We start from the raw sequence: 7588 nt of genomic DNA on the forward strand, positions 1-7588 counted from the left end.
TTCACCTGCTTTTTAACCAATTAAATGGCGCATTAATTGATTAAATTTTAATTAATTTGCATATTATCAAAACATCTATATAAGAGAGGGCTATATTAAACTTTTCTCCCCGATGTTCTAATTTACATAAATGAGTGTTGTTGCTGTTGTCAATGTGGGGGACATTTTAAAATGGCAGGGTCCCTGTCAGTTTACCACGTTGTTCTGTGCAGTGAGCAGATGAGCTCTGAAAAAACCCCCAACTATAAACATTCTATATAAAAAAAATTCTCTTCTATAATTTTGCAGTGCTGTTGCTGGAGAAGCCACTGCATTGGAAGCATTTAAAACCTAAAGATGTGTCCTCCCCCTGTCCCCATACCCCATACAAAAACAGATCAGTACTCAGGAAAACAACATATATCTTCATCCCTAAGACCAAAAAAGCTCTGTTCTTCTCATTCAAGATGAGATTACTGGAAAAGATTTTATAATGTGATTCCTCCCACCCCCCCTACCCCCCGGTAAACAAGATGAAAAGAAGTGGCAATATTTTAAAATTTGTTGGCATGCGAGTTCTAAATTGGACCAGGGAGAAAAAGTTACATTTCTTTTCTCCTGGCCATTATTTCTGCTCGTATATATATATATATATATATATATATATATATACACATATAAATATCAGACCAGCAAGCTAAGGATAATTAGATATGTTACATATTATTAAATTAGCTGAGGGAATATAAAGGACACTTATGGAGATATAAATCAAAGATCTTTGCAGAGAGAGAAAAGGGGAGAGGCCTCCATAGGCATGGGTTTGTAACTGCTATTCTTTCTTTTTCGATTAATATGGGGGAAATGTTCACAGTGGAGTCCAGTGGCTGGAGTTGAACTAAACAGTTGGGACATCAGGCTTGTCAGATGTCACCTCTGCCACATATTCTGTGTATGCCCCTGAGACAAATCTTTTTAGACTCAGTTATTTATTTTGTGGAAAGCAACAGAATTCACAGGATTAGTGGGGGTGTTAACCCCTCCACCAACATTGTGACGAATGTTGTACATTTTGAAAGTGTAATAAATAAAGGAAAAAATAGTCATATTTATTTATTTTATTGTGCACAGAATCCATCCCATCCCAGGATCCATAGGAGAAATGGTGAACATACACAGGGATTGAAGAGAGGGCACTGCCTTATTATTATTATTATTATTATTATTATTATTATTATCATCATCATCATCGATATGACAACGTTATGACTGAAGCCTTTAGTCAATGAATTGTTCAGATTAATCGAGGGGTGGGTAGAAGTCACTCTTGATCCACTGGTAGGTCCAGGGTGATTTGCTATAGATCCTGGGTGATTTGCAATAGATCACCCAGGATTTCTGACTTCCAGTTCTTTCACTGTAGCCAGTGGTGGAGTGGAGGCAAGGCTCACAGGGATGCAGCCCTGGCACTTTTTCATTAGCAGGGACTCTGATGTCATCTGCCATCCTCCTCTGAATTTCCTGTTCCCTCTGAACTTAGCTGCGATCCTCACTGTAGCTGTGTGTGTGTGGAGGGAATGAATTTTCCGAGCAACAATATGTTTCAAAAAGATGGACCCGATTTGAAATCGCTATATCTCTGCAACCATGAACTGCCCATGAATGAAACTCTTACCACTTGAAAGGGTGGGGCATAGAGTTTCAAATGATTACCGCTAGATGCCTTTCGCAGCGCACAAACAGCCCCTAGCCTCAGCCATTCGCAAGATGGTGACCCCACAACACAAGGCGTTTTGCATTCTGCACTTCAGCAAGACTGAATCCGCAATCGCGGTGCAGTGTGCGTTTCAACGGCGTTTTGGCATTGCTCCGCCAATGCCAAAGAGCATTCATCGTTGGTACTGACAATTTGAAGAAACAGGCTGTTTATGTAAGGGGAAGAGCACAGGGTGACCACACACTTCAGAGGAAAACGTGAGAAGAATTCAAGCGTAGCCCACGCTTTTCAGCTTTCAGTTTTCAGCATAGCCCACACAAGTCCACTCGTCGTGCCAGCCGAGAACTTGCGATCTCTCATACGACTATCTGGCATGTGTTAAAGCAACGTTTAATCATGAGGCCATACCGGTTGCAGTTGGTACAGGCTCTTCATGCAGGTGACAAAGGAAAGCATGTAGAATTTAGTGAGGCAGTGTTACAGAACATGGAGGACGACAGCTTCTTACTGTGTTTGATTTTTAGTGATGAAGCAACGTTTCATCTAAGCGGTAAAGTTAACTGTCACAATGTGCGGATATGGGGATTAGGGAATCCACACGAAACGATAGAGAATGAGGGTAATTCCCTGAAAGTGAACGTGTTTTGTGCCGTTTCTCCAAAAAAGGTTTATGGCCCTTTCTTTTTTGAGGGAAACACAGTTACGGGGCAAACTTATCTCAAAATGCTGCAGAACTGGCTCTTTCCACAACTTAATGAAGATTCCAATGACTTCATTTTTCAGCAAGACAGAGCACTGCCACACTGGCACCTGCAGGTTCAACATTTTCTGAATGACACACTGCCTCAACGTTGGATAGGTCGCACGGGACCCCAAGACTTGGCACTACACTCTTGGCCCCCGAGATCTCCAGACATTACACCCTGTGACTTTTTCTTGTGGGGATACATTAAAGAACGTGTTTTTGTGCCACCATTAGTGACTAATCTGGATGACCTCAAAAACAGAATCATGGCAGCGGTGACTTCAGCGGAAGGAGACACTTGGAGAGGCGTTTGGGGATTGGGATGAATTCAACTATCGTCTCGATATTGTCCATACAGCAGGTGGAGGGAACATAGAGCATTTATAAAATGGTTAGTAAAACTTGATAACTCATTAAACCACTTGTAACTTTTGTTGTAATTGTAACATCTGGCCATTGTGAAATATACTGCTTTGAAATTGGGTCCATCATTTTGAAACACCCTGTATTGTTCCATGTTGGAATACAAAGTATTTGGGATGACTTGGTCTGGAATGGGCAATTAAGACCCATTCGCTTTACGAAAGATGTGCTCCTGGTGGTGGAGATGAAAACTCCTAGAACTGGTTTGTTGATATGGATCGACACAGCTGCCTGAAATTTTTGGACTGCCCTCGGAGGCTGTCACAATGAGCTCCTGCATTTCCAAATTTACCACTACACCACTGACTGTAGCAGCCACAAAATGACTCCCCCCACCCAAATATCTTGCAGAAATGGAAAAAGTCTCAGATAATCAGGAGTGGACTTTTGTGTGTTAAGACTGTGAGCTGTGTTCAGACCACACAAATCATGACCCACAAGGACAAATCATGTGGGCCAGTTAATGTATGGGGGCTACCAGAGGCTTGATAAACCACCTTGGTTTTTCCTCTTTGCCTAGGGCTTTCTGTCAAGCACTGAGCTGGCTGCAATACATGGCAGGCATGCTGTGTTTGGCTTAGTGGGTCACAATTTGTGCAGTCTTAAACTAAATAATAAGCAATGCCCACTGGAGAAGAGGCAAGGGTAATTGTACCAGACTGCCTGGAACCAGACAATCTCTCTGCCACCTAATTGGGAATAATCCATGCAGACCAACTGCCCTGTGAGAGAGAAGAGTGAGAGACAGAAAGAAAGAGAGAGAGAGAGGCAGGCAGGCAGGCAGGCAAATCCCTACTGCACACCTGCTTCTTAGATCAGCTTGGAGTTGCCCCTTCCATTCTCCCCCTCCCTTACGTTCAGAGAGGTTTCCATATTTGTTTGTTTTAAATTACATTCCTTTTTAATCCTGCCCTTGCTCTAAGGCAGGGGTACCCAATGTGGCACCCTTGGGCATCACTGTGCCCTCAAGGCCACACTGAAGCATCCGCCAAGCTATTGATCCCCTCCGTTCACTTGTACAGGGTGGGAGGAAGTCCTCCTTGTCAATAAATGGCTGGAGGGGCAGGGTGGATCAGAGGGGGGGAAGCATGCCCCACCAAGGACCCTTGGGATGACAGAGTCCTTAGTGGGGAAGGGTGAGCTTTGCCCCCCTCCAGCCAATTTTCCATAGGCATGTATGGGAGGGGGCTTTTGCTGCCTATACAAGCCTATGGAGCAATTCCTCAAAGGATTGCATGGGGCATGAAAAAGCCCCACTGGAGAAAAATGGCTGGAGGAGGGCTAAAGTCCACCCCCACCAAGGACCCTTGGGGCAACAAGGTTCTTGACAGGTGTGTTGCCCCCCTCCAGAAAATTTTCGGCGGGAGACTTTTTTTTTCACCCCATGCAAATGAATGGAGAAATTGCTCACGTCAGTTGCATGGGCATGGGCGGGGGGGGGGGAGAGAGAGAAAGAGAGATCAGAGAGAAAGAAAGAGCAGAGAAAGGTAGATGAAAGAGGGACCAGAGAGAGAGAGAGAGAGAGAGAGAAGAAAGAAGCAGCCAGAGAGAGTGGGGGAAGAAAGATGAACCAGAGAGGGAGGGGGAGATTGAAAGAGGAATGAGATATAGGGATAGAGGAGCCAGAGAGAGAGAGAGAGAGAGAGAGAGGAAAGAAGGATGGAAGGAAGAGCAGCCAGAGAGACAGAAGGAAGGGAGGGAGGGAGGGAAGAAAGAAAGAAAGAAAGAAAGAAGGAAAGAAAGAAAGAGGAGTTACAGAGCAAAAGAATAGAAGGAAGGAAGAAAAGTCTAGAGATAAAAGAGTTGGGGGGCAGGGAGAGAAGCCAGAATGGGCAGCACACACAAACACAGAGGCACTCCTAACGTTTTTGTGATCCCCCGTCCTGCTCCCCTAGCAATCAATTTGTGGTGGTGCCCAGGGCACTTTTTCAAAATGCCAAATGTGTCCACAGGGCAGGCCCCAAACTGTTGGCATTCCTGCTCTAAGGAGCTCAGAGCAGAGTACAGTGTTCTTATAATGTGGTAATGTAGGGTACCACCCAGTGAGCATCGTGACCGAGTGGGGATTTGAACCTGGGTCTGGCTGGTCCTAGTTCAGCACCCTATATCTCACTGGCTCTTTTTTTGAGTTCAGTATTTAAAGAAATTGATTTTCAACCTGTGTTAATTCTTCCTTTCTTTGTTCCTGTGTTCTTTCCCCCACATCTCCTTATCTTTCTTCACAGATCCCAAGGCTCCAGTAAGCTCTTCCATGGTTTTAATTTTCTTTTTAAGTGTCAGCTTTCGAATGGAACTGCTGTATTTTATGAATGTTGTAGGCCACTTTGGTAACTCTGGTCCAAAAACAGGATACAAATCTAATAAGTACAACAGTGAATTCATGCAGTCCCCCAAACTGGCAACATTTACTCACTGTGAAGGACTCAGGAGGAACAGTCCTGGGGAAGTCCTAGTGTTTCTGACCGCCTCGCCTTGCCTCTTGAACTACGCCTAGTTGTTCAGCGAGTTCTGTGTTTCTCCAACGGGCAGAATTCGTGCATTGGATTTGAAATGTAACATTCCAGCAGCAACTGCTCATTCACTGGCATTCTGGAACACAGAAGAGAAGGCAGATTTAGATGACAAAGTAAGCTGTGTTGGTCCATAAGAGAAAGAAAGAAAGAAAGAAAGAAAGAAAGAGAAAGAAAGAAAGAAAGAAAGAAAGCTAAATTCACAGTCAGACAATACTTTTATTGAGACCAATAAAAATAATGGTGGGCAAGCTTTTGAAATCTCCAGATCATTTAGGCAAGACGTTACAAAAAGGAACACTGGGGAGTGATAGGGAAAAGAGGAAGGGAAGAAAAAGTTAATGTGATGCCAAAGTCATTGTCAGGATTGTGAGATGGAGGAGGATGTGCAGACTTAAATGGATTAGGCCTGGGCCACGTGTTTTAGACTACAACTCCCATAATCCCTGACCATTGCCCATGCTGACTGAGGCTGATGGGACTGTAGTCCACAACAGCTGGAAGGCCCTGGATTAGGCTGGCCTTACTAGGTGTCCAAAGCCAACAAAAAGGGAGAGGAAAAAAAGATATTTAATACAATAAAAGAATGCCCTTCGAACCCTCAGGTTCTTCTTCAGGGTAATGTGTTAGAATGCAATGGATATAATTTGCTCCATAACCCCCAGTCTCCTATGCTATGCTTACTAGGTGTCACACAGATTTCAGGTTACACCTAGGGATACAACAAAGACGTAATAGCTGTTTCCCCCATGTTTGAAAAAAATAAAAATAAAATAAAACCCAGTGGTTACTCAGATTTATTTCCAACTTTAGGCAAAAGACATAGGTTCCTTGATAGACAGGGAAGAAACGTAAGGAGAAACATAGCCATTTTTATATTGGCAAAACTGGAGATTAATGCTGGGTGGTGCACTAGGTAAAAAAGTCAATAGAAGCTAAATGGGGGCAGTGTTGCCTAGTGGTTGGAGCCAAGGTAATTTTCAAAAAGTAAAGTCCCATCTTCAAGAGGCAGATACTCATCTTCCTCTAACTGTAGAATCTGCATGACAGTAGTAGAGCCTGAACCATTTAATTCTGCACTTCCTCCTCAAGTCCATCTTAAGACTCTGTGCAGACTTCATGACTTCAGAATCAGGTCAGTTTTTCTCCCTTGCTTCCCCCCACTCCCTTTTTTTGGGTAAGATCTTGCCTGATAAAGAGATTTGGAGTTCTCAAAAGCTTGCCCATAATTTTGTGCATGTTTGGTCGGACCTTACGGTATTGCCTGACTGTGTGCTTCAGATGATCATGTTATTCATTTTGTAAATGTCTCAAGATGCTTGATTGATGTTTAGGAGGGTAAGGGGAGACACGATAGAGGTGTACAAAATTATGCATGGTGTGGAGAATGTGGATAGGGAGACATTTTTCTCCTTCTCTCAAAATACTAGAACCTGGGGTCCTCTCATAAAGATGATTAGTGGGAGATTCAGGACAGATCAAAGGAAGGACTTCACACAGCACACGGTTAACCTACGGAATTCGCTACCACAAGACATAGTGATGGCCACCAATTTGGATGGCTTTAAAATGGAGTTAGACAAATTCCTGGAGGAGAAGGCTATCAACGGCTACTAGTCTTGATGTCTATGTGCTACCTCCAGTACCAGAGGCAGTGAGCCTACGTACACCAGTTGCTGGGGAACATGGGTGGGAGGGTGCTGTTGCGCTCATGCCCTGCTTGTGGGTTCCTGGCCGACAGCTGGCTGGCTAATGTGTGAACAGAATGCTAGACTAGATGGACCCTCCGTCTGATCCAGCATAGTTCTTCTTCTTATGTTCTTATAATATTGATTTCCAGACTACTACTGTATTAGTGGCCAAGTGTACTTCCAACATGCTGTATAAAGATTTTACAGCCCTTCCTCGGAAACTGCCCCCACATTTGTCTTTTACCTGCTTGTATGGTTTTAGATACGAAATCCTAATTAAACAACTTGTAGTTAATGGAGGTTAAAGGATGTTATAGTGGTCAACATAGGACAGCTAGACATTGTCCACTTGGAAGCCAGGAGGTAGAGGATTTGGTTCACTTCTTTTTGGAATACCCATTATATTTAGATTTGAAGACTCCGTACCTTGATCCCCTTATGGCTGGTATTAGAGATAACTCCCTTTTAAACAAAAATTTATTTTTATAGCCTGGGACAGATTATTTTGTGAATACTGCACTGT

The 7588-nt window shown here is 43.6% G+C and overlaps 1 pseudogene; it reads left to right on the top strand.

Moving 5' to 3' along the window:
- Positions 1-1746: 1746 nt before the first annotated feature.
- On the top strand, positions 1747-2828 carry LOC146351557 (uncharacterized; annotated as a pseudogene).
- The last annotated feature ends 4760 nt before the right edge of the window (positions 2829-7588 follow it).

Source organism: Heloderma suspectum, chromosome 3 (assembly GCF_057233095.1).
Source record: "Heloderma suspectum isolate Gila_16-S chromosome 3, 16-S_ref, whole genome shotgun sequence".
Classification (NCBI taxonomy): domain Eukaryota; kingdom Metazoa; phylum Chordata; class Lepidosauria; order Squamata; family Helodermatidae; genus Heloderma; species Heloderma suspectum.